The sequence below is a fragment of the Panthera tigris genome, chromosome E3 (genome assembly GCF_018350195.1).
Source record: "Panthera tigris isolate Pti1 chromosome E3, P.tigris_Pti1_mat1.1, whole genome shotgun sequence".
Taxonomy (NCBI): domain Eukaryota; kingdom Metazoa; phylum Chordata; class Mammalia; order Carnivora; family Felidae; genus Panthera; species Panthera tigris.
Genome location: NC_056675.1, coordinates 26,389,218 through 26,416,126, shown reverse-complemented (window position 1 = coordinate 26,416,126; position 26,909 = coordinate 26,389,218). Strand labels below are relative to the sequence as shown.

The 26,909-nt window shown below is 45.7% G+C and overlaps 1 protein-coding gene and 1 long non-coding RNA gene across 3 annotated transcripts in view; both read left to right on the top strand.

The window, feature by feature from the left end:
- The first annotated feature begins 67 nt into the window (after positions 1-67).
- On the top strand, positions 68-22,791 carry LOC122234561. Of its 2 annotated transcripts, none has more exons than XR_006212356.1 (5): positions 68-263; positions 11,427-11,519; positions 13,385-13,955; positions 16,179-16,287; positions 22,585-22,791. It is a non-coding gene; the product is annotated as an uncharacterized LOC122234561 (long non-coding RNA). The 2 variants fall into 2 exon arrangements; XR_006212357.1 differs by lacking the exon at positions 22,585-22,791 and adding an exon at positions 21,579-21,662.
- Positions 22,792-25,797: 3,006 nt separating this feature from the next.
- Positions 25,798-26,909, top strand: part of TMC5 (transmembrane channel like 5) — a 71,753-nt gene continuing 70,641 nt past the window's right edge. The window contains exon 1 of the mRNA XM_007087308.3: positions 25,798-26,103. The gene's annotated coding sequence lies outside the window, so the exon portion shown is untranslated. The remainder of the gene's footprint in view (positions 26,104-26,909) is intronic.

The following is a 26,909-nucleotide window of genomic DNA, read 5'->3' as shown; positions in this document are numbered from 1 at the left end:
GACGTCACAGAGGCCGGGGCGGGGGGCGGGGCGCGGAGGAGGCCCTTTGCACGTGCGCCGCCCGCCCGACCCCTCGGGGGCCCGGGAGCTGGTGGAAGTGCCGGTCGCCGGCTGCGGGAGCCGGGATCGGAGACGCGGCTGCGGCGCCCCCGGCCCCGGAAGGCTCCACCCAGCGGCCGAGATAAGGGGAGGCTTCCCGACTCTTACTAAACTTAAAAAGGTTGATTAATAGAAATAATCTAGACTCTGAACAAGTGTATCTAGTAAGTTACCATTTGGGTACAAAAAGGGGGAAAAAAAGATACCTGTACCGTTTGTAAATGCGATTGGGGAGCTGGCTGAGTAAGGTGCAAGGGAGGATCTCACCGTATGAGTGTGTGTTACAAATTTCGCGGCATATCCATGTTTCTTCGCTCTACATCTATCCATGTACGGTTTAAAACGCAATTAAAAGTAATTGCCAAATGTAAATAAATGTAGAACGATTAACTAAATGTAATTCTATATGCATTTGTATATAAGTAATTGCCAAGTGAAATAAATGAGGAAGTGTAGATAAAACTCCTGTGCAGAATTCCAAATAATTTAGATACTTCAAGGAGGTGGAGCCTGATTCTCCACCCTAAATGTGGCCTACACACTGTGATTTCCTTCTAAAGAGTGCATTATGGGTGGGAGGGCAAGTAACTTAACCTGGCTAATACTTGGGAAACACTTTGTCAGACAGATATTCAAAATCAACCCGCCACGGTGATAAGTTCACATTGATGGCATACACTCTTGGTATGATGTGATGAGAATCACGCTAACTGTGGGGTCTTTCTCCCCAAAACCTGTAACTATAGCCTAATCAATCATAAGAAAACATCAGACAGCAGTGCCTGGGAGCTTCAGACTCTTGATTTTTTGGATCAGGCCATGATCCCAGAGTCTTGGGATTGAGCCCCCACATGGGGCCTCAAGCTGAGTGTGGTGGAGCCTGCTTAAGATTCTCTCCCTATGCCCCTCTCCCTCATTCTCTCTCTCTAAAAAAAAAGAAACAAAGAACAGAAGTGCCTGGGTGGCTCAGTCAGTTAAGAGACCAACTCCAGCCCAGGTCATATCTCAAGGTTTCATGAGTTTGAACCCTTCATCAGGCTCTGTGCTTTCAGCGTGGAGCTGATTCCATCCTCTTGTCTCCCTCTCTCTGCCCTTCTGCTCACGCATGTGCTCTCTCTCAAAATACACGTTAAAAAAATTTTTAATTAAAAGAAATAAAAACAGACAAACCACAAACGTGGGACGTTTTACAGGATACCTGATAAGTACTCCCCCAATTGTCAAGTTCATCCAAAACAGGGGGAGTCTGAGAAACTGTCAACAGCTAAGAGGAACCTAAAGAGACATGACTACCAAGTTCAAGTGTAGTGGGATGAGGAGGATACAGGATATGGAACCGGAAGGGGTGGGGAGAAGCATCTAAGCAAATCTGAATAAAGTATGGACTTTAGATAATAACAATGTGTCAGTATTGGTTCATCTACTGTGAGAAACATCATTCAAAGGAGTTGGGGGGGGGCGGGGTAGAGAAACTCTTTGTACTATTCTCTCCCTACTGTTCTCTGTATGGAAACTCTGTACTCTCTGGACTATTTTCTGTTACTTTAAAACTGTTCCAAAATAGAAAATGTATTTATTTTTTTAAAGTAATTGCTTGGCTCAAAATAAAGGCTATTTTTATTGTAGTTAAGGGTGGGGTCTCTGGGTTTCCCGTTGGAACCCAGTTTCCAATTATTCCCTGAGTGAGCTGGGCCACATGCCTCCACCTCTCTGGGCCTCTGTTTTTCACATGTAAAATGAAGATATATTAGTAGGTCCTGAGCTGTAGTGACAATACTCTTGTCTGAAATGCCTGGGAGAGCATCTGCTGATGGGGGAGGAATCCTAATCTGGATGCGAATATCACACCTCCACAAAAGAAAATCCAAACAAAGATATAAGTGAGAAAGTAAAACCATGGAAGTACTCAAAAAAATTTTTTTAGAGAAAGGTTGTTTTTTTTTAAAGTATCATCAAGGGGATAGGCCTTATTGAGCTTGACCAAAACCCAGAAGCCAAAGAAGCATAAATCCAACTATATAAAAATGTAAAGTTCTGCAACACAGTGACATTTGTGCAAGGATATTCTTTGCAGTGTTGTTTATAACAACAAAAGACCAGAAGTAGCCTAAATCTCCATATGTAGGAGGCCGGTTAAATACATTTTGATATAAGTGTCCAGCTATTATAGAACTCTACATGTACACATATAGAAAGTTCTGCATGTAGAAGTATATAATTAAGTGACAAAAGCAAAGAACAAAAGAAGTGTATTAGATAAGCTACCATTTAGGTAAAGAAAGTACATGCTTGCACCGCCTGAGTGGCTCAGTCCATTAAGTGACCGACTCTTGGTTTCAACTCAGGTCATGATCTCACGGTTTGGGAGTTCAAGCACTGAGTCAGGCTCTGTGCTGACAGCTGTTGGAACCTGCTTGGGATTCTCTGTCTCCCTCTCTCCCTACCCCTCTCCTGCTTGCTCTCTCTCTCTCTCTCTCTCTCTCTCTCAAAATAAATAAACATTATTTTAAAAAAAGAAAGTATATGTTTGTAAATGGATAGTTTATCTCCAAACAAGGTTGTAGGGTGGGGGTATTTAGCAAGTGTTCTTTTTTTGTACTGCATAGACATATTACCTATATGCACGTTTGTATTTTTAAAAAGTAAAAGTCTGAGGCAGAGAAATATTGACAAATGGTGGCAATTTCTATCATGACACAGTGCCTCCCTCTTCCCTTCCTCACTAGAGGTTAGTTACCTCCCAGTCCCCTGTCCTGGCCTGGAAGGGCGTGGCTGGAACCCAATGGGGTAGAGGTGCGTGATGACCTTGGAGAAGAGGCTCAGAACTCCAGGTGCAAAGCTCCTTCCTGCTGGTCTCACCTGGCACCTAGCCCTGGCTTGGGTTTGCATCCTGGACTAGGCGGGGCCTGAGATCCTCCCCAAAGCAAGGGAATGAGCCCAGCTTGCTGAAGAAGACTCCTTTCTCCCAGGAGAGAACTAATTTTTTTTTAATTTTATTTATTTTGAGAGAGAGAGAGAGCAGGGAGATGCAGAAAGAGAGGGAGAGAGAGAGAGAGAGAGAGAGAGAGAGAGAGAGAGAGAGAGAGAATCCCAAGCAGTCTCCATGCTGACAGTGCAGAGCCCTGCAGTGAGATCATAACCTGAGTCGAAATCAAGAGTCAGTCAGTTAACAGAATGAGCCACCCATGTGTCCAAGGACTAATTTTACAGGTATAGAAATAGGGTAGTTCTTCAGGAAAAAGTCACAGAAATCTCCTGTTTGAAGTAGAAGAGGAAGAAGGCTGTCAGCTGGACAAATTCAGACAGAAGGATGGCAAGTAGGACAGAAAACAGAACAGAACATTGCTTTCATTTTCAAGGGGAGGCACACATCTTGCCACAGCACCCCATCTTCTTTCTCAGTTTAGCGCTTTGTTTTGTCTATTTTCTACAAGACAATGTAGGAGGCTTGGTGAGGATTCTCTTTTATTATTAGGGGAATAATGATAATAATAATTACTGCTTATTGAAAAATTACTTTGTATCAACCTTTTGTCATACATTACCTCACTTAACTTTCATCAATACTAAGACAATGGGAGTCTCTAAACCCCATTTATAGAGAAAAGAGCCATGTTTTCCTTAAGAGAGAGGCACAGTGGAATCACTCCTGTTTCCTCCTTCCCACCATCCTCCTCTGGGTCACCACCCAGAGCACCACTGCCTCCCCCAAGGCAGGGACTGCCTCCTGACTGTCTCCCTGACTTATCCAAACGTTGTCTACGCAGCAGTCAAAGCCAATTTCCAAAAAAAAAAGTTGGATCTTGGCATTTTCCTGCTTAAACAACCCTCCTCCAATGGTTTCCTCTTGCCACTTAGAATACATATGCACCCTGCTTATTGTGTGTGGACCAGGCTTTTGCAGGACCCTTCCAACCCCATCTCCTACCATCGCCACTGTGGCTGGCCTCTTTTCTGCTCCTTGGATGCATCTAGCATGTTCTTGCCTGCGGAATTCATGTTTGCTGTTTCTTTATGCTTGGAACCTGCATATCACACTTGCCCCTGATTTTGTCCACTTCTCTCTTCCCATGGCAAAAGATGGTGGTGTCTCAGCTCCAAGTTTACATAACCTCTGTGAGGACTGAGTAGAGATCTGAGTCATAATTCCCGAGTCCTGGGAGGGAGCGTCTGATATACTTACACTGAAACTGATGTACTTGACTTAAATCAAGAGTAAATTTCTGGCCGTATCAACCAAGTTCTTCATGTAGGTTGTCCTGGTACAAACAGGATTCCCTGTGCATTGACTGCCTTGGAAACTTCATCCTCCTGCCCCCACCAATTGTCATTCCACACGTTGCCTACAACAGAAATGCTCTGTAAACTGTAACTCTCTAAATACATGTTTATACAGTAGCTTGGCTGTGTTATAGACTTATAACTATAGGTTTGCAAAATTGGACAAAGGAGAGAGAATTTTACACACCAATAGATGCATGCAAATAAAGCATATTGTTTCAGTTAATTTACGAAAAAAGAATTAGCCAAGGTCTTTGCTACTTTGCATTTTTCAAAATCTATTTTGAGAAAGCACGCAGGGGAGGGGCAGGGAGAGAGGGAGAGAGAGAGACCAAGCAGGCTCTGCACTGTCAGTGTAGAGCCTGTTAACAGGGCTCCATCTCATGAAGTGAGATCACGACCCGAGTGGAAGTGCAGAGTCAGACAGACGCTTAACCGACTGAGTCACCCAAGCACCCCTGTTTTTGCAACTTTAAATTTTCGTGGATAATTTGAGTTTGTTGTTGGTTTGTTTGCGTTTTTTACTCATTTGGTTGGTTTTTTAACTCATTTTTTAACTTGGTGTAGGCTGATTCGTTTTTATTTGGCTGCAGTGATAACCCAGTGTGATTCTCTTAAGGGATAACGGGAATTTGTCGGAAGGGTAGCGGGCAAGATGCTACTGGGCTTCAGAAGGAGACAGAAACAGTCATACCAAGGTTTGAGCAGTAGTTTTTCTAGGTGATGACGGTAGACATCTTTTTTTTTTCTTATTGCCTTTCTGTATTCACCAGCTCTCTACAAAATTGCACTCATAATCGATAAATGAAAGTTATTATTTTTAAACATATTATAGGACACCTATTCTTTATCCCTGTGCTTCCTCTTGGGTCAAACTTTTTTTTTTTTTTTTTTTTTTTTTTTTTTTTTTTTGGAGGAGAGAGAGACAGAGAGTGAGTGGGGGAGGGCAGAGAGAGAGGAAGACACAGAATCCGAAGCAGGGTCCAGGCTCTGAGTTGTCAGCACAGAGCCCAATGTGAGGCTCAAACTCACGAACCGCGAGATCATAACCTGGGCTGAATCGGATGCTTTAACCGACTGAGCCACCCAGATGCCCCTGAGTCACGCTCTTAATAGAAAAACACAAAGGGGCGCCTGGGTGGCTCAGTCGGTTAAGCGCCGACTTCAGCCAGGTCACGATCTCGCGGTCCGTGAGTTTGAGCCCTGCGTCAGGCTCTGTGCTGACAGCTCAGAGCCTGGAGCCTGTTTCAGATTCTGTGTCTCCCTCTCTCTGACCCTCCCCGTTCATGCTCTGTCTCTCTCTGTCTCAAAAATAAATAAACGTTAAAAAAAAAAAATTAAAAAAAAAAAAAGAAAAACACAAAGATGCTGAACATGTAATTTTTATCATTGCTACAACAGGTAATAATGTATGCCTGCTAGTTTGGCTGTGTGTTCATAAACAATTTTACCCATAGAGTCCCCAGATTTCACATTTGCAAAATCAACAGATTAGAGGAGTGGTTCTTAACCTAAAGTGATACCCTGCCAGGGGGCACTTTGGGAATGTGGGGAGGCAGCTTAGCAGTTACCATGGACAGGGGATGCTACTGACTTAATTCAAAAGTGAAAGCCAGGTTACTCCCTAGCAATGAGCTGATGGGTTCCATCCCACACAATAAACATCCTGTTTCCTGGGACACAAAGTGCCCAAGATCCAAGCAGACACGCAAGCAGATGAAAACCCATTCTAATGATCAGAGCCAAAACCAAACCCCATCTGACAAATAAATACCCAGTGTTTTTGTATGATTTGAACCTGTACTGAGTTTCTCAGGAACACAGCCACTGTATACATTGAGGAGAGTGCATATCTCCTAGCTTCTAACTCTGTCAAGAGTTATTCGCTATTTCAGAAAATCAAAGCTGCTCAGGGTAGTTGGGTCATCACTACTACACCCCTGTATCGCTCTGCTGTTGTAGCTGAAGCCTTTGAGATGTTTCTTCTAGAAGACATCCACTGTTTCATGACTATTATCCTCTTACAAATACTTTGGTTTTATCCTTTTTTCCTCTTAGGCTTGGGTCAGTATATTGTTTGGTTTCCCACATTATTTGTGCAGGTAGGGTTATACCATGTTCAGGGAACACCTGTAGAGAGCCAAGAGGCTCCCTCCCTTGCTTCTCCTTCATTTAAGTAGATTCACATGCCCCTTGTTCACCAGTCTTCCTCCAGACCACGTGTTTAATACTGCCCCCTCTGTTCCCCTATCCTTACCCCTCTGACCCTTGACTTCAATCAAAAATAAGTTCTTGGCCTCATCACCCAAGTTCTTCGTGTAGGTTTTCCTGGTGAGGTGGGAAACAAAGGTAGAAAGAAATATAGGTAATATTTAATTTCCTTATAACCTGCAGCCAGTTCAGAGATACTTCAGGCTGGCAGAGTATGACATTTCTCCTCCAGGAACTCCTGCCTTAAAGTTAATGCCTCACTAGAGGGAAAAACAACCTTAACTTGACAATAGCAAGAACTCCAGGATCCTGTGAGTCTTCTTTAGCATATGAAAGTCCTTCTTTTTTAATTTTTAAAAATTTTTTTAAAGATTATTTATTTTGAGAGAGAGAGAGAGAGCAGGGGAGTGGCAGAGAGAGAAGGAGAGGGAGGATCCCAAGCAGGCTCTGTTCTGTCACCACAGAGCCCGATGTGCAGCTCAATCCCATGAACCGTGAGATGGTGGCCTGAGCCGAAGTGAAGAGTCAGATGCTTAACTGACAGAGCTGCCCAGGTGCCCTAAAAGTCCTTTTGGAAACTTCCCATTGCCTTTACCTCCCCCAACTCCCAAGTATATAATCAGTCACTCCTCACAACCCCAGTGCAGCTTTTCCTGCTCATGGGTCCTGTCCCTGTGCTTTAATAAAACCACCTTTTTGCACCAAAGATGTCTCAAGAATTCTTTCTTAGCCATAGGCTCTGAACCCCAACACTTCAAACCACATAAATTCCACAAACTGTCTATAACACTGTAACCTACTCATGGGGTTTTGGGGTGATGGTGGAGTAAGTGGGGTAAAAAAAGATGGCAGAGTAAGGCAGTAAGGGAATTTAATTTTTCATTTGCCTTTGTTTCCCACATCACCGTGGCAAGCACTTAAACCCCCTTACATCTTGATGAAGGTGATATTAGGGCTCCAGGACATGGGGTCTATAGGTTTCTGGAGATTAGGCTATAGATAAGCTTGCCTTTTTTCTTGCAGTTTACTGAGTTGCCTGAAGGAGACTCCTGTATGACTCTGATCTCTATCAGGCAACCATCTGCTTTCTTTCCTTTCCCTTGTCCTCGGGCAGCCAAGAGTGTCAGGAATATCACACATACCTCACCTTGGAGGAGGGGGGTTGCTGCTAGCCTGTACTTTGCCCTCAGCTTGCCCCATGCTCCCTCATTGCTACTCTGTATGATTTTTTTCCTGGCAGTCATCACATTCTAACGAAATATACATTTGACTGGGGGCACGTGGGTGGCTCAGTGGGTTAAGGGTTCCACTTCGGCTCAAGTCATGACCTCACAGTTTGTGAGTTCGCGTTGGGCTCTGTGCTGACAGCTCAGAACCTGGAACCTGCCTTAGATTCCGTCTCTCTCTCTCTCTCTCTCTCTCTCTGCCCCTCCCCTGCTCACACTCTCTCTCTCTCTCAAAACACGAACAGAACAAATACACATACACATTTGACTGTTTTATGTGTATTGTGTGTCTCCCTCACTAAAATGAAAGTCCCACAAGGGCAGGGATCCTGGTGTCAGTGGTCACTGACAGATTCCCCTTGTCTCAATTGTCTAGCACACAGGAGGCGCTCAACAATTCCAGCTGATTGCATAAATTGGGTTTGTTCATTTAGGATTATAAAAGGGGATCCAAACTCTGAGTCAGCTCTAATGAAATTTTCTGTGAAAATGGGAAAAATAATGGGGTGTGGGAGGGGGGACTCTCTCTTCCTGGTATGAATTGTCCCAGGATGTTTAAATACAAATCTTCTTTATTTGGAGTCATGAAAACTAATCTTAAGGCAAATTGCAAGGTCATTCAGAAATGGTCAAACACCTCTGAGGTCAGGAGAGGCTCAGACTGTTTTGAGTTTTCCAGGCTCTTGGCTGTCAGCAAAGAAAGGGCTCTTAGCAAAGGACCCCTCCCTGCTGGAGAGAGCTCAGCTGCTATTTTAAAGACTTAAGTGTTTACAGTCAGGCCTCCATGCACTTCCACACTGGCCTGTCCCTTCCCAGGGGGCTCAGAGACGGACCAAGGGCCCATCTGGAAATCGCTTCCTTCCTGACTCTCAGTCCCCACTTGGACTGCAGCCTTAAACCACTCCCTTGCCTTCCCACAAAGCACAGACCATCCCCCTCCCCCCAGGAGGATTCAGTTTTAATCCCCTCCCTTCAAGAGCTGAATCCCAACAAAAGCCGAGAGTATTCCCATAGTCTGCTCACAAGCCTAAAACACAGCTGTTAGAGCCGACCGTGTCCACTTGGGTGACAGGGGAGAAAAAATTGTCCCCTCAGCTTGTTTTGCACACACCTCCAAGCTGTGGGGCACAGGACAATTGCCACATTAAATTTTTATTGTAAACGCCTAGGTTCACCTGTGCCTCTGAGTGGGTCAGGTTGCAAAGCCTTCTTTCCCAGAAGGACTGTTTTATTCTGTTATCCTTTTTCATGTGAAAATGTCCATTTGCAGAAAGAGGTGGCTGAGAGCATGGGCTGTGGAGCCAGACAGCCTGGGTTCCACAGGCGGCTCTGCCACTCAATAGCTGTGTGGTCTGAGGCCAGTTGCTAAGCCTCTCTGTGCTCCTGATTTCTCATCAAAGGATTCTAATGGCAGTGATGAGGGAGCATAAGGCAAGCTGACACCCCGCAAACACCCCTCCCCCAGGTGGGAAGTGTGTGACATTCCTTAGGCACTCATGGCTACCCAAGAACCAAGGAAAGGAAAGGAAAGAAATGGTTAACTCAGATCACAGTCATGCAGGACAGGGGTCTCCATCAGTTTACATATGTCTTGGTAAATTACAAGAAAACGGCAATCTTATCAATAGCCTAATCTCCAGGAACCTATAGACTCAGTTTCCTGGAGCCCCAACATCACCCTCCCCTCCATAGTGATGTGGGAAACAAAGACAAGAAGGAAATGGCTGGTAAAATGAAATTTCTTTATAACCTGCAGCCCATTGACAAATACTTGAGGCAAATACAAAGTATAACATTCCTCCAGAACCCCCTACTGTCCTAATGGTAATGCCTTACTAGAGGGAAAACCACCTTAGCTTGACAATAGCAAGGCCTCAAGTATCTTAGGAGTCCTCTTTAGCATACGAAAGTCCTTCTGGAGGCCTCCCTTCGGCCTTTATCTCCTCAACTCCATAGTATATAACCAGTCATTCTCCACAACCCCCCGGGAAGCTCTTCTGCCCACGGGTCCTGTCCCCGTGTTTTAATAAAATCACCTTTTTTTTTTTTTTTTTTTGCTCCAATAAAATTACCTTTTTTGCACCAAAGACGTCTCAAGAATTCTTTCTTGGGCAGCTCCGGACCCCCACCACCTCAAAACCCCATCAACATCATCTACCACCAACACAGGGCTGTAAGGCAGGCAGGGGTCCTGGGGGCAACATTTATAGAGACACCCAGCGTTTTGCAAGTGCAGGGTTAGCACCTGAGAGTATCTCCCTCCTCCACCCTCTTCTTCTTCCCCCAACCCTAGTCCCAGCCGAGCTCTTAAGATTGTTGGAATTGATGTGGCTTAAAGTAGAGTCTGAGAGCCAAAGGCCAAGAAAGAATTCTTAGATGTTTTTGGTGCAAAAAGGTGGCTTTATTAAATAAAGCACAGGGATAGGACCTGTGGGCAGAAAGAGCTGCACTGAGGTTGTGAGGAGTGACTGGTTATATACTTTGGAGTTGAGGGAGGTAAAGGCAACGGAAGCTTCAAAAAGGATTCTCTTATGTTAAAGAAGATTTACAGGATCCTGGAGGCCTAGCTAACATTGTTTTCCCCTCTAGCAAAGCACTGACTTTAAGACAGAAGTTGCTGGAGGAATGTCATATTCTGCCTATCTCCAGTATTTGTCAAGGGGCTGCAGGTTATAAGGAAATTTATCTACGTTTCTTTTGCCTTTGTTCTCCACATCAGAATGACATAAGGAGATCAGTTCTCTAAGGCACTTAGAACAGTGCCTGGTCCAGAATAATTGCTATATAAATGTTTGTTAAATGAACTAAACATTTTTTATTAAAGGTTTATATTACTAAATGCTAATGTTGTTTTTTCTTCTTTTTTAAATTTATTTTTTATTAAAAAAATCTTTTTACATTTATTTTTGAGAGACAGAGACAGAGAGAGACAGAGCAAACGTGAGGGAGGGGCAGAGAGAGAGGGAGACACAGAATCAGAAGCAGGCTCCAGGTTCGGAGCTGTCAGTGCAGAGACCCACGCGGGGCTTGAACTCACAAACTGTGAGATCATGACCTGAGCCGAACTCGGACACTCAACCGACTGAGCCACCCAGGCGCCCCTTTTTTCTTCTTTTAATTGTTTTTAATGTTTATTCATTTTTGAGAGACAGAGTGTGAGTCGGGGAGGGGCAGAGAGAGAGGGAGACAGAGAATCTGAAGCAGGCTCCAGGCGCTGAGCCCTCGGCACAGAGAGCACCACGGGGAGCTCAAACCCACAAACCGTGAGATCACAACCTGGGTTGAAGTCCGACGCTTAACGGACTGACCGACCCAGGTGCCCCTTAACCGACTGACCGACCCAGGTGCCCCTCGTTTTCTCTTCTTTTTATATAATTTTGCCCGGTGTTGGTCATGTGGAAAAAAAGACTGGTAACCCTGGGTTTGCTCCCAAAGTTTATTCGAGAAATGTTACTGTTTTGTACATTTCAGTCACCACACCAGGAGGCATATGATGTCAAATTGTCCCACTGACACTGGTTGATGATGGATGTTGGCTTTGTTGAGATGCTAGGTTTGGAAATTTTACTTCCTTGGTTAAATTTATTCCTCGGCATTTTATTCTTTTAGGGGCAATTGCAGATGGAACTGTTTTCTTAAGTTCTCGCATTTGGGAATTTTAAAGCGCCAAGTTAGGACCACTTTGACTTGCAAACATTCCAGGTATGTAACCAAACCAACGTGAGTGCGATTCTCGATCAGTCACAGAAACTTCACCAGGTGGGTTGTGGCACAAGGAAAACTTTATTTGCAGCAAATAAGTGAGGTCACGGGAATGGCTTCCAAAGCCCTGACTCCCCAAGAGAGGGTGAATGGTTATCTTTAGGATCAGGATGAATATTTAGATAGGAGATCTCTGTCATTGGACGAGAGGCAGGCATAAAATTGCGCATGCGCCATAAGGAAACGTGCCTAGACAACGTTGTGTGTTATGCAAATGAGGCTCGTGCTCCTCCTGGGGAGGGGATTTTAGTAGTATAATGAGGTAAAGGTTATGTTGGGTCGTTCTAGGGGTCACTCCACAGTCCATCTGCGCAGGGCCAAAGGGTCTAGCTTGTGGGTGTGGTCAGGGCAGTCGCCATCCCACCCCTGAGGTAGTTTTGGGTTTCGTTTGCCAGAGTTAAGAGGAAAGCCGGAAAAAAGCGCTTAAGGAAAAACGTAAGACAAAGGCTAGTGAGTACATGCAGGTGGGCGGTAAAGGTCAGGTCCTGGGGTCTAGCTGGTGACACGTTTGCTCTTTGGTGAGTTACAGGCAGAGACCACTCTAGGCGGAGTTGTGTCACAAGGGAAACTTTATTTGTAGCAAATAAGGAGATCAGGAGGAATAACTTGCAAAGTGGTAACTCTTCAAGTGGAGGTGAGTGGGTTGCTGTTCTTTAGGGTTAGAATGAATATTCAGAAAAGGGAATCTTGTCACTGCATGTAAAGTTGGGCGTAAGGTTGCCCAGGCATACTTTGAAAACATGCCTATGCATGTATCCCATGTTGTGTTAATAAACCTGCGTTCCTCCGTGGGTGGGGATTTAATTTTTTTTTCATGTTTATTTATTTATTTTGAAAGAGAGAGAACACGTCAGCAGGGGAGGGGCAGACAGAACATCTCAAGCAGGCTCTGTGCTGTCATCACAGAGCCTGATATGGGGCTGGAACTCATGAACCTGAGATCATGACCTGAACTGAAATCAGGAGTCAGATGCTCAACCAAGGTAGCCATCCAGGTGCCCCTTGGATGGAGATTTTAACATTAGAATGAGATAGAGCTCGCTGTCAGCAGGTGTGAGTCGGTGTTTGAGCTCAAACTGGTCTAGGCTGGCGGGAGCTCTTGTTGGCCTCTAAAAGACAAGGTTGGGGTGCCTGGGTGGCTCAGTCAGTTAAGCATCAGACTTCAGCTCAGGTCATTATCTCGTGGTTCATGGGTTTGAGCCCTGCATCTGGCTTTGTGCTGATAGCTCTTCTGATTCTGTGTCTCCCTCTCTGTCTTCTCCCCTGCTCACACTCTGTTTCTCTCTCTCTCTCAAAAATAATGTTAAAAAATTAAAAAGATAAGGTTAATGTTTCTGTCAAGAAGGGGGATGAGTAGGGGACTTGCTGGTGACAGTTTTAACCTCATTAATCCTGTGGGGCACAGTTTCAATCCTGCAGTAGGTCAATCTTTATTTTTGAACAGTGCTGGTAGTGTTACAATTGATTTACTGTGTCTGATATGTTTAGGCTATTTTCTGGCTTGGTAGAGACCATTGGGTTTTGCATTCCCTTTTGTTCCCTTAAGATCTTTAACTACTGAGGTTTTTGTATTTCTTAGTTCTTACACCTCTTAGGAAGAGTTCTGTAAGAAGTGTTGCCAGGGCAAGTAGTGCTGGTGAACTGTAGATCACAGAAGATAGCTGGGGATTTAAAATGACTTCTGCTGTGCCACAAAAGTTATATCTCATCTTTCTTTTTCTGGGGACCCCCCCCCCAACTCTTTCTGCTTATAGTTATATCTGTAAATTATATTCCTTTTGTTAACATTTATAATTTTTCTTTAGGGTCCTTTCTCAGGGTCAAGATTTGGGTCAATCACATCTTTGCAATTAAAAAAAAAAAAAGTCAAATACCAGAGTGATTTGTGATCATCAGCAAGAAACAAACAATATCTGTGCATTAGAGAAACTTGTAAGCACCTGATTAAAGAAGAGATCAGGTCAAGCACACCGGTGGGATGAACCTCTTCCTCTGACACAACCTCACCTGTTAACTGGAGCTATTCAGGAAGAAAGAGGCAAATGCAAATTGTGGGATGCTCCTGAGAGGCAACTGGCCAGGGTGTTTCAGCAATGCCAATGTCTTACGAGAAAAAAAAAAAAAAAAGATGAGACAAATTAAAATTCAAGGAAAAGGAGATTAAAGAAGGATAAAGAGGCATGAAGCTAAATGCCATTCATGATCCTTCGGGCCTCTCCCCAGGGCAGCTAGCTTGAGCATCCTCACAACATGGCAGCTGTCTTCTCCCAGAGCCAGTGATTCAAGAGAGTGAAAGGCAGAAGCACTAGTATCTTTTATGACCTGGTCCTGGAAGTCACATACTATCATTTCCACATTATCCTATTGGTTACACAGGTCAGTACTATTTAGTGTGGGAAGAGAGTACACAGGGGTGTGAACACCATGGGATGAGGGTCCCTGACTGCCATATTACAGGCTGCCTACCACAAGTACCTACCTCATGGGGTTGTGGAAGGAATGAAATGCATTAATAAATGGAAAGGATTCCAGACCAATGCTCTGCATACAGTAGGTTCTTATCAATGTTAGCTTTTGGTATTATTGGCCCACAGGGTAGCAGTTTGCTTTTCTTTAACTATATATCACTGTCACAAATTTTAAGGCAATAATCTTTCACTCTTAACCTATCTTAACCTAGGGCACTCCTCAAAATCACCTGTGGGATTTTTCAGTTTAATACTACTTTTTAGGAGTACCTGGGTAGCTCAGTTGGTTGGGAATCTGACTCTCTTTTATTTCTTTATGTTTTTTTTTTTTTTTTAATTTTGATTTTGAGAGAGAGACAGAGTGTGAATGGGGGAGAGGCAGAGAGAGGGAGACACAGAATCTAAAGCAGGCTCCAGGCTCTGAGCTATCAGCACAGAGCCTGACATGGGGCTCAAACTTACAAATCATGAGATCATGACCTGAGTAGAAGTCGGTGGCTTAACTGGCTGAGCCACCCAGGTGCCCTGGGAGTCTGACTCTTGATTTCGGCTCAGGTTATGAACTCATGGTTCCTGAGGTGGAGCCCCTGTTGGGCTCTGCACTGACAGCTCGGAGCTTGCTTGGGATTCCCCCCTTGCCCCTCCCCCTCCATCTCTCAAAATAAATAAATATGGGTGCCTGGGTGGCTCAGTCAGTTAAGCGTTGGTCTCTTGATTTCAGTTCCGGCTGTGAACTCACGGGTTCATGGGATCAAGCTCTGAGTTGAGCATGGAGGATGCTTGGGATTTTCTCTCTCCCTCTCTGCTTCTCTGTTCCATTTCTGCTCACATGAGCATGTGCTCACTCTCTCTCCCACTAAATAAATAAGTAAATAAGTAAACTTTAAAAAATATATACTTTTAAAAACAATTTTAAGTGGTTTTAAAATTTATGAAAATAACAATGCTTGTTCAACCCTTACAGAAGTATGTATAATATATGCTTGTTTCCCTCCCTGGGAGTAACTACTTTTAAGTTTATATTCTTCTGATCACTTTATCCTAATTTATAGATATATTATACTAGTGTTAAATAAATGGGATTCTAGTGTATGTATGGGTGGGTGACTTAGAAATTGGTTGAATGGTTTATCTTGGGAATCATGTATGTTATGTCTGTGCATTTGTGTGACGGTTTCCAGTCCCACCCTACTCCCCAGGGACTGACCATTGAGAGATTTTTTTTTTTTCCTAGGGGGTAGGGGCATATTTTCATAATTTACCATTCCACGACGTGGAATGGAATAATGGAGTCATGACAAAGTTTGATCCCCAGATAGGTCGGTAGGCTTGATTCTATTTCAAATCTGTAATGCAAATATTGGGGAAAGTCTGTGAGCTTTGGAGTCAAGGCAAGTCTGGATTTGAATGTTGGCTCTGATGCTTACTAGCAGGATGACTCTGGGCAAGGTTTGCTTCTCTTTGTATCAGTCTCTCTCCTTCAGTCTCCATATTTGTAAAGCCACCTCATGGAGATATTAAGTGAGGTCATCCGTGATGTCAAGTGTCAGGCGGACTCCCAGCCTGAATTACTCAGTGTAGGTTAGCTGCGTTTCCTGTCACCGCACCCTTTGGACGGACTGCGGAACTTCCCACAAGAGGGCGCAAGTGAGCGGGCGTGAGTGCCTTGCAGCCCTTTGAGCGCCGCCGTGGGGGCTACAGCGGTTCAGCGGCCACAACATTGCAAACATCCCTGGAGTATGTGTAAACACGGTCCTGTCCTCTCCGGAGGTGGCTGAATGAGATTGTGTCGTGAATATAATGAGTGCCCTGGGGGGTGGCAACAGCTCTGCTCTGCCTCTGGGTAGCCTGCCTTCTGGTTGCTATGGAATTTTCACAGCCGTTCTCTTCCCAAAAGCACTGAGTCAAATCCCTTTTGGGACCAAAAAGCCTTAGTTTCACCACCTTTAAGATAGATGGCATCATACTTTCCAGTCTCTCCCCATCAGGTTAGCTGGAGCAAAGGGCAGAGCCGGGGCCACTGAAAAAAGTGAATGACCACGAAATAACATGCTCCTATTTTTTCAAAGTATTTTTTTTTTTTTAACTGGCTAATCATGACAGACCTAATCTTACCTTGTTCAACCCTCAGGACAACGTATGAGGAGGATATTATTATCCCTGCTTGATGATTGAGAAAATGGGAGTCACACAGAGGGCTAGCAACTTTCCCAATGTCACACAGCTAGGGAGTAGTAGAGGTAAGTTTCATGGTCTTGTTTGTTCAAACTCCACAGCTGGTGGGTCTAACCACTGCACACACAGCCTTTTTGCTTGAGGTGAAGACTCCTGGACTCAGGGTCAGAAGTCATGGGTGAATCATAGTTCTTTCACTGCTGAGTCAATTTGCAAGTCAATTTGCTGAGTCATAGGCAAGTCTCAATAGTTTTTTTCTCTTTCTCCATGAAAACTTTGGGTCTGGGAAGAGTTATGACTTCACTCCACTAACATCCCTCTCTCATGGGGTTGTGTAGGTGTCAAATGTGACACGGGTGTGAATGTGCTTTGCAAACTGTAAGGCGAGGTACACACACAGAAGAGGCATGCTGATGATAGGAAGAAGCAATCAGGGCGGCAGGGTCCTCATTGCATTTGTGGATTGGTTTACTTTTTTAAAAAGTTTATTCATTTTGAGAGAGAGAGAGTGCACGCGCATGTGTGTGGGGGGGAGGGGCAGAGAGAGAGGGCAACAGAGGATCCCGAGCAGACTCCGTGCTGTCAGCACAGAGCCCAATGCGGGGCTTAAACTCATGAATTGTGAGATCATGACCTGAGCCGAAACCAAGAGTCGGACGCTTAACCGACTGAGCCACCCAGGTACCCCTACTTTCTTCTCCTGTCTTACTTAGTCCCATGACTGTATTCCTTTAACAAATACTGAGTGCCTGCTATATGCCATGCTCTGTCGTGGGCACTGGGGATTCAACAATCAGACAACAGTGCAGGCACAAGTCTCTGCCCTCACAAAGCTCCCATTCTAGTGGAGGGAGACAGACAAGACACACACGCACCTGTAATGTGTCAGGCGGTGAGTGCTTTGGGAAAAAAACAAGCAGGAAAGGGTAAGGAGAAAACCCGGGCTGGGGACAAGGTGCAGAGGGAACTGGAGTGTTGAGGAAGATCACTACAGGAGTCCGTGTGAAAGGGATGAGGAAGTGGGTTACGTGCATTTCCGAGGGAATGTTGGTTCAGGCAGATGGAACAGTGCTAGTGCCCTGGGGCAGCAGGTGGTACTGGAGTGCTAGTGCTCTGGAACTAGAAAGGCCAGAGTGGTGGAGCTGAGTGAGCCAGGTGGGGGATCTGTGGTAGATGAGGTCAGAGCACAGGGTAATGGGACGGAACACGGAGGGCCTCACAGGCCACCATAGGGATTTGGGCTTTTATCCTGGGTCAGGCAGGAGCCACTAGAGGGATTTGGGCGGGGGATCTGAGGTGCCTCTGCAGGATGGCTCTGACTGCCTGCTTGAGAATACACCGCAGAGGCACAAGGACTGGAGCAGGGAGGCTGTGAAGAGGCCCGTGCCGCCATCAAGAGATGATGGGCTGGACCAGCAGGTGGCAGCGTGGGATCAGTGAGAGGTGGTCGGATTCTGGACATAGAGATCGGAGCACCAGGACCTCACTGTTCTGCTGGCGGATGTGAGGAGTAAAAATAGGAAAGCCAGCTATAGTTGCTGTAAAGTTTCTGGGGTTGCTGAACAACCATTTGCAAAAACGGAGCTGTCATGTTCGGAGACGGTGGGAGAGACGGGGTGGAAGAAGGGCCCTCAGGGATCAAGCGTAGCCTTGCTGGGTTTGGGATGCAGTCTACTTTTACGTGGGAAGATGGATCCTGGTTCTGCCGGTCACGTCGCGAAAGGTCATGCTTCTTTCTAGGGATGGGAGGAATTTGTGCCCAGTGTGCAACATATCACAGCATGTGAAGTGGTTAGCACAATGGCTTCCATGTAATTAAAAAAAAAAAATTTTTTTTAACGTTTATTTATTTTTGAGACAGAGATCGAGCATGAATGGGGGAGGGGCGGAGAGAGAGGGAGACACAGAATCGGAAGCAGGCTCCAGGTTCCAGCCCTACGCGGGGCTCGAACTCACGGACCGTGAGATCGTGACCTGAGTTGAAGTCGGACGCTTAACCGACTGAGCCACCCAGGCACCCCAGCTTCCATGTAATTAAATTTTATTTACTAAGTACTAATAGCCCCTGCTCTGTGGCAGGCACTGTATACGTGATATAACTCAGTGTAAGCTACCTTATTTGTCCTCACAACAACCCTGTGTGTAGGCCCCGTTACTGTCTTCATTTTCCAGATAAGGGAAACCAAGGCACAGAGATTCAGTAACTTGCCCAAGATTATGAAGCTAGTAAAGTTATGGTAGAGCTGGAATGTAACCCCAAGTACCCTGGTTCAGAATCCCTGCACTTGATATTTACATTAAGTACATAATTAACTAAGTGAATTAATTTCCGGCCCATGTTGGCTGTTACTGTCATTATTGTCATTGATTCTACTCCTGAAGCAGGAAGGTTGGAGACAACTGTGGTATATAAAATAAATTCAGACTCATCACGTGACCTGTTGTCCCGGGGTCTGTGCTGGGCCGCTGCCTCAGCATCTGCGGCCCTTGCTTCTCTCCTGTGTGATTCCAAAGTTAGCTGAAGCATTACTTCCTAATGGAAGCCTTGCCTCGCACCCAGTAAACCCCCCAATTAGTTATAAATTCTGAGAGCATTTCGTACCCCCCTTGGTTGCAATAATCACGACTGTATTTACATTACTGAATGGTTTTTTGAATTGTGGTTAAAAAAAAAACACATAACATTAAATTTACCATCTTAATCTTTTTTTTAAGGTTATTTTTAAAGTTTATTTATATATTTTTGAGAGAGAGAGAGAGAGAACACAAGAGAGGAAGGGGGCAGAGAGAGAGGGGGAGACATCGAATCTGAAACAGACTCCAGGCTCTGAGCTATTAGCACAGAACCCGATGTGGGGATCGAACCCTTGGACTGTGAGATCATGACCTGAGCCTCAGTTGGACGCTTAACCAACTGAGCCACCCAGGTGCCCCCATTTATTTATTTTGAAAGAGAGACAGTGAGCGCGTGTGCATGTGCATTAGTTGAGGAAGAGCAGAAAGAGGAGACAGAATCCCAAGCAGGCTCCAAGCTGGTGCAGAGCCCAACATGGGGCTTGAACTCACGTACTGTGAGATCACGACCTGAGCGGAAATGGAGAGTCAGACGCCCAAACCAACCGAGCCACCCAGGTGCCCCCCATCGTAGTGATTTTTAAGTGTACAGTTCAGTAGTATTAAGTATATCCACATTGTGCAACAGATCTCTAAACTTTTTCATCTTGCAAAATTGAAACTCTATACCAATAAAACATTAATTCCTGCTCTCCTTCCGCCTACCTTTTCTGTTTCTATGATTTTGACTACTTTAGATATTTCATATGAGTGGAATGATACGCTATTTGCCCTTTTGTGACTGGCTTATTTCACTTAGCGTAGGGTCCTCGAGATTCATGCTTGTTGTAGCATGTCAAATTTCCTTCTTTCTTAAGGTTGCATAGCAGTCCACTGGATGTATATATCACCCTTACTGTATCCATTCATTTGTTGATGGACATTTGGGTTGCTTCTATCTCTTGGCTATTGTGAATAATGGTGCAATGAACATGGGTGTGCAATATCTTTTTGAGATAGAGATAGATGCTTTGAGTTCCTTTGAATGTATACCCAGAAGTGGATTTGCTGGATCCGATAGTAGTTCTGTTTTGAATTATTTAAGGAGCTTCCACACTGTTTTCCATAATGGTTACACCAATTTACAACCCCAGTAACAGTGCGCAAAGGTTTCAGTTCCTCTAAATCCTGATCAACACTTGCTATTTTCTGTGGTTTTCATTGTAGCAATCTTAATGGATATGAGGTGTTATCTCATTGTGGTTTTGATTTGCATTTCTCATATGATTAATGATGTTGAGCAGCCTTTCATGTACTTGTTGGCCATCTATCTGTATGTCTTCTTTGGAGAAGGATATTCAAGTCCTTTGCCCATTTTATTTATTTTTTATTTATTTATATTTAAATTATTTTAATGTTTATTTATATTTGAGAGGGAGAGAGAGAGACAGTGAGCGAGCAGGGGGAAGGGCAGAGAGACAGAGATGGAATCTGAAGGAGGCCCATGACTCTGAGCTGTCAGCATAGAGCCTGACATGGGGCTCGAACTCATGGGGCTCAAACTCTCAAGCCGTGAGACTGTGACCTGAGCTGAAGTCAGATGCTTCACCGACTGAGCCACCCAGGCGCCCCAAATTTTCGTATTCTTAGTATGTGAAAAATAAATCTAGTTATTTTTGTTGTTTGTTATTGTTGAGTTGTAGAAATTCTTCATATATTGTGGATATTAACTCTTCATCAGATATATAGTTTGCAAATATTTCCCCCATTCCTTAAGTTGCCTTTTCTACTCATTGCACATTTTAAAAAATTTTTAATGTTTATTTATTAAAAAAAAATTTTTTTTAATGTTTATTTATTTTTGAGACAGAGAGAGACAGAGCATGAATGGGGGAGGGTCAGAGAGAGAGGGAGACACAGAATCGGAAGCAGGCTCCAGGCTCTGAGCCATCAGCACAGAGCCCGACGCGGGGCTCGAACTCACGGACCGTGAGATCATGACCTGAGCCGAAGTCGGACGCTTAACCTACCAAGCCACCCAGGCGCCTCGTTTATTTATTTTTGAGAGAGAGAGTGAGACAGAGCATGAGCAGGGGAGGGCCAGAGAGAGGGAGACACAGAATCGGAAGCAGGCTCCAGGCCCTGAGCTGTCAGTACAGAGCCCGACGCGGGGCTCGAACCATGAACCGTGAGAACATGACCTGAGCCAGTCGGACACCCAACCGACTGAGCCACCCAGGCACCCCATCATTGCACATTTTTAAAATAGACCTCTCTCACCTGACCTGACTGCCAGCTCTGAGTTTTGCTTACCACTCTGTTCCCCCAGCGTCTAGCTGTTGGAGGATGTCATGGGGAGATGTGACCACTATTTGGCTCTGCAGCTGGCCCTGGGCAATCACAGGCTCCTCACCCCCTCCCCTGTCCTTGGTATAACATTCTGCCCACCTTTCCCACAGTAGGAACTGGTTTCGAGAATGAAAACTTGAAAGAGTAAGGTGCTGTTGAAAATATCTGGACTTGGGGCACCTGGGTGGCTCAGTCGGTTAAGCGGCCAACTTCGGCTCAGGTCATGATCTTGCGGTCCGTGGGTTCTAGCCCCGCGTCGGGCTCTGTGCTGACAGCTCGGAGCCTGGAGCCTGTTTCAGATTCTGTGTCTCCCTCTCTCTGACCCTCCCCCGTTCATGCTCTGTCTCTCTCTGTCTCAAAAATAAATAAACGTTAAAAAAAATGAAAAAAAAAGAAAATATCTGGACTTGATACATGACTGAACCCCATGAAGTCCTCTGTATAACCTTTTAAGGTTCTGGGAGAGAGGTGCAGAGATCTACTTGTGTTGCAGCTGCCCAAGACAAGTCTTGTATGTAAGTTCCTTTGATTATTAAACCTGTCACCTATCAGTCTGGAGTGATCTGCCTCTTTCTTGGGTCTTGCTTTGCCCTCTGCATACAGGGCCAGTTTCAGATTACATCTGACGCTCAGATTCATGCCTGGTTCATAACAGGTCTTCCTCAAATGTTTCCTGAAGGAAATAAGGAAGGGCTGAATAAATTGTAGGACGTAGAACTGGAGAGGTATTTGGGGAACATCCTGTGGGTTCCTGCCCAAGACAAGCACTATCCAATAGAAGGATAATAGGAGACCTATAATTTTAAAGTGTCTAATAGCTGCATTTCAGAAAAGGAGAAACAGGAGAAAATAATTTTAATGATATATTTTATTTAACAGTCTGCTAAATGTTATCATTTTAACATGCAATCAATTTAAAACTTCTTAATGAGTTTAAAAAATGTGTATGTAAGGGCACCTGGTTGGTTCTGTCGGTTAAGCCTCTGACTTGTTCTCAGGTCATGATCTCACAGTTTGTGAGTTGGATCCCCACCTGGGGCTCTGTGCTGAAAGCTCAGAGCCTGGAGCCTGCCTCCAATTCTGTATCTCCCTCTCTGTGTCCCTCTTCTGCTCCTGCTCTGTCTCTCTCAAAAATAAATAAACATTTAAAAAATGTGTGTGTGGTTTTTTTGGTGTGTGTGTGTGTGTGTGTGTGTGTGTGTGTGTGTGTGTGTGTGTGTGTTAATCCTTTGTCTTAGAAACATCTCAGTTCATTGGAGCCACAATTTCAAATGCTGCATAACGACATGTGGCTAGTGGCCAACGTTTTGGAGACCACAACCCTAGCCTGTGCGCCCTCTGGCTCCTCTGGGTCCCGGCGCCCTGCAGCCAGTGGGCACTTGGTAAGGTTTGCCAGATGGAAAGAAACAATGAATGCAGACCCTCCCGGGACAGTGAATAGAGGTCTCTGACGCCAACAGGTGTACTAATCCAGCCCTTGAAGGAACTTGGCTGGATTCCAAGAAAGGGATCATCCCTCCGGGCAGGAAGTCCGGCTCCGGTGCCAAGACGCGCGCAGCCTCGCAACCCGCTGCCCGGGACCAGGGTCGCCTGTGTGCCACGCGGCCAAGCAGACGCGGCAGCGGCCGGAGCGTCAGGCGCAGGAGACGCAAAAGCCTAAGGGAGGTGAGGCGGATTCTCCAGTCTCGGGGCCAGCTCGGGGACTGTCTTCCCAGGTAGCCACCGAGACTCAGCGGCTTTGGCGGAGCCCCCTCCCTGGTTCCGAGACGGGATCGACGGGAAGAACGGGGGCCCCCTATCGGGGGCGTGTCCCCAACGCGGGGCAGCTGTGGGATGACCAGGGATGGCAGCTTTGGCGAGGGAGAGAGGAGCGAGCAGGGACAGGGTACGAGACACAGGGAAAGAAGCACCCCGGGTGGGCAAGCATCGCGGAAGGGAAAGATCCAGGCGGTGGCTCCAGCTCCGGGCGGCAGCGCGCTGGGCCTTGGAGTTAGGAAAGCCTCTGAAGAGCGAGCACAATCCGCCGGCCTGGCCACTTTGACTCGCCCACTGCACAGCTGCAGAAGGGAAAGAGTAATCGCACCCAGTTGCTGGCACTCTCTCCAGGGGTACTCGACCCCGTGAGTCTGTCTCTGCGTGCCTCCCTGCTGTTGTGATTCAGAGCTCCGACTTTGCAATCGCACTGTTTAAGCGCTCTGCACCATTGGGCAAGTTACTTACCCTCTCTGGGCTCCTGTGTCCACCTCCGTGAAAAGGGACCCAGAATAAGACATCTCTCCTAGGGTTTCTGTGAGCCTCGTGTATGCTGGGGACCCAAGAAGCACTTCCTAAATGTTAGACGTTTGACACTGTCTTGAGATAGGGCCTCCTCATTCCATTTTGCCCCACGAAGAGATTTGGGCTCAGGTTCAGTAACGTGCCCATAGCAATTAGATGGAAACAGGATTTAAAAAAAAATTTTTTTTTAATGTTTATTTATTTTTGAGACAGAGAGAGACAGAGCATGAACAGGGGAGGGGCAGAGAGAGAGGGAGACACAGAATCCGAAATGGGCTCCAGGCTCCGAGCTGGCAGCACAGAGCCTGACGCGGGGCTCGAACTCACAGACGGAAACAGCAGGATTTGAATCCAAGAAGTTGAGCTCTGGAGACTGGGCATTAATGTCTAATCCAGGTCCCACTATTTCCTACAAGGTTGAAGGGAGATGGGAGAAAACTGCTTCTGAGGCCCCTTCTCTCCATCTGTGAAATGGGTACAATAATGTAATAGTAAATAGTCTATGGGTTATCGCGAGGATTAACCGACCTAACACATAAAAGCGCGTCCCTACTAGGGTGTGCATGCCGCTAGGGTAGGATCCTTTTGCTGTTCTGTTTGCAGATACCCTGTAGATGCTCAGTAAACACTTGTTGAATGGATAAGAATGTTAATTTTTATTCTTACAACAATCCCTGCTAGTCCCATGCTACTGATGAGACTGAGGTTCGGGGAGTTTAGCTAACTTGCTGGATGTTACACAGGAGGCTGGTAGAGGAATCAACATTTGAACCAGGTCTGTTGGTCATAAAGTCTGCATGTTCTTGACATCCTCCTAGTAAGGAGAATGTGGCAGGTTATCGCCCTTCTGGGTCTCAGTTCCCTTATCTGTAAAATGGGGACAACAATGGTAACTACCCCATATGGTGTTCTTCTGGTTTACGTAAACATAAAGCACTCTGAACTGTGCCTGGCACTTAGCCGACACTTTGGCTACAGTGAATGCTATGCGTTTCTACTACAGAGTGGAGACGATGGTACAGAAAGAATGTTTATTTAGGGGAGGCAGGAGGTGGGAGGGGAGGGGAGCAGGTGCCTGAGGAGCTTTCTTGCTTCCTGTCCACAGAGCCAGGCCACTGTTTGCTATCTGGAACATTCCTAAGAAGCCCCCTATTTTCAGTGCAGAGGGAGGTGTGTTCCCCCTTGTATCCTAGTCTCCCCATCTAGTGTACAAGGAGGCTGTCACCGGGAGCCTTTTGTTATCCCAAAGAGGGTCCGAGTTCCTCTGCTTCGGTGCATTACCCAGTGCAGCTGATGAGGCTTTGGGAGGAGGATTTCAGGTGGCAAGGACAGTTACGTAGTAGTTTTTCCTGCTAGACCTGGGTTCAAATATTGTCTTTGAGTAATTTCCAGCTCTGGGACTTCAACAAGTTGCTTTCTGAGCTTCAGTTCCCTGATCTGCAGAATGGGCACAACATGTAAAAATGTGGTATAGTTTCTAAAAGTGGGGAAATGGGGGGAAGAAAAACTTTCCTAGAGGAAAATGCTGAGGTGCTAATGTCCTTGCCTTTTCAAAGGGAATGGGGAGATATTATCCCAAGTTTGTGGAACATTCTGTCATTCATAGGAGTGGCTCTTGACTGGGGGTGCTTTTGCCTCCCAGAAGATACTTGTCCGTTCCTGGAGATATTTCCAGTTGTCCACAGCTTGTGGGGTTGGTAATGGGGAGTGTCCTACTGACATCTAATGGATGGAAGCTGGGGATGTGGCTCAACATCCTCTAATACTTAAGACAGCCCCCACGACTGAGAACATCTGACTCCAGATGCCAGAAGTGCTGAGGTCGAGAAACCCTGACTTACACCTACAAGAAAGTTACTAATTTGTCCTTTTGCTTTCAATTCCAGTTTGGCTCAGCTCCATACTAACTGGCAAGCAGGATCCTACAATCCAGGTGTCCCATGAGTCACCCCAGAGATGACAGTTCTGAGGGCTAAGAAACCCATTGGAGGAGAGTATATTGTCCCCATTTTGCAGATGAGGGCGGGGAAAGTTGAGGTTCAAAAGGATAGAGTCGTGGAGCTTCAGAGGGGTAGAGCACTGGAGCCAGGGTTTGATTCAAGTTAGCTGGCCATGAAACGAGGCCTGTCCTTTATCTCTGGAAGGGACATGCCATCATAATTACGGAGTTAACTTGTAATGTCTGCCTGTTGCTTCAGGGGCTACACCTGCAAAACAAAGTGGCCAGCGCCTGAGGGTATCTAGTGGAGCATGATGTGTGGGAGAATGCTTTGTTGAATAAATGAAAAGATAGTCTCTTTCCATTGCACCTCCCTCCTGGGATTAAAAAAAAAAAAAAATCAACCTTGTTACTTCCTTATTGTGTCCAAGAGATAAAATAACCTCTAGAAAGGACTTTGGTCTTTTTAGTGCACTGATGCCAAGAGTATTGTTGAGAGGGCAGGGTTGGGGTTCAGGAAGAAAGAAATACACAGTTTGGGCTCCGAGTTGGGGCTTCCTCTGCCATAGGCTGGTAAATAGCTGCTGTCTGGAAGCTGGGTGGCCAGGCCCAGCAGTGTGACTAAGAGAGCAAGTGGGGCTGTGTCTAAGGCAGAAGACGAAGGGCCTTATGGGTTAGTGTTTAAAAAAAAAAAGAAGAGAGAGCGAGAGAGAGGACCCGCTGTCTCCGCAGGGTGGAGAGGAAACGCCAGGACGGAGGGCAGGTAAGAAAGGGTGTTTTAAAGGTGGTATGGGGGTCACATAAATGGTAGGGAACCCTGGAGAATGTGTCATGGGAGGAGGTAGAAACGGGCTGTCCCGTTGCTTCTTGCCAGATGCCAGGCACAGAATAAGTGCACGATAAGTACTTGTTAGAGGAAAGAAAGACTATGGGGAAGTCAGGGAGCATATCAGCTCAGGAAGCTCTAAAGCTGTCTGCCTGAATCAAAATCTGGCTTCTCCCGGTCCTACCGTGCCACTGTGGGTGAGTTATTGTACCTTTCAAGGTTCAGTTTGCTTGCCTATAGAATGGGTAGTATGCTAAGAGCTCCTACCTCCCCCGGTGGATATCAAGGCTAATAAGAAAATATGGTGGGGCGCCTGGTTGGCTCAGTCGGTTAGGCTTCAGCTCATGTCATGATCTCATGGTTTTGAGTTTCAAGCCCCACGTCAGGCTTTGTGCTAACAGCTCAGAGCCTGGAGCCAGCTTTGGATTCTGTGTCTCCCTCTCTCTCTATGTCCCTCTCCCACTTGTGCTCTCTCTCTCTCTCTCTCAAAAGTAAATAAGCAAACATTTTTTAAAAATTAAAAAAAAAAAAAGAAAATATGGTGCACTGGAAGCCACTCCATAAATATTATCTCCAACTCCCTTTCTTCCTCTGATAACGATGATAAATGTGATCCAAGTTCAGTCAGAGAGGCACAGCTTAGAATCCCATCTGCCTCTGTTCAGCTGTGTGACCTTGGGCAAGTTACTTAACTCTCTCTGGGCCTCAGTGTAATCATCATAAAGTGAGGATAATAATACCTC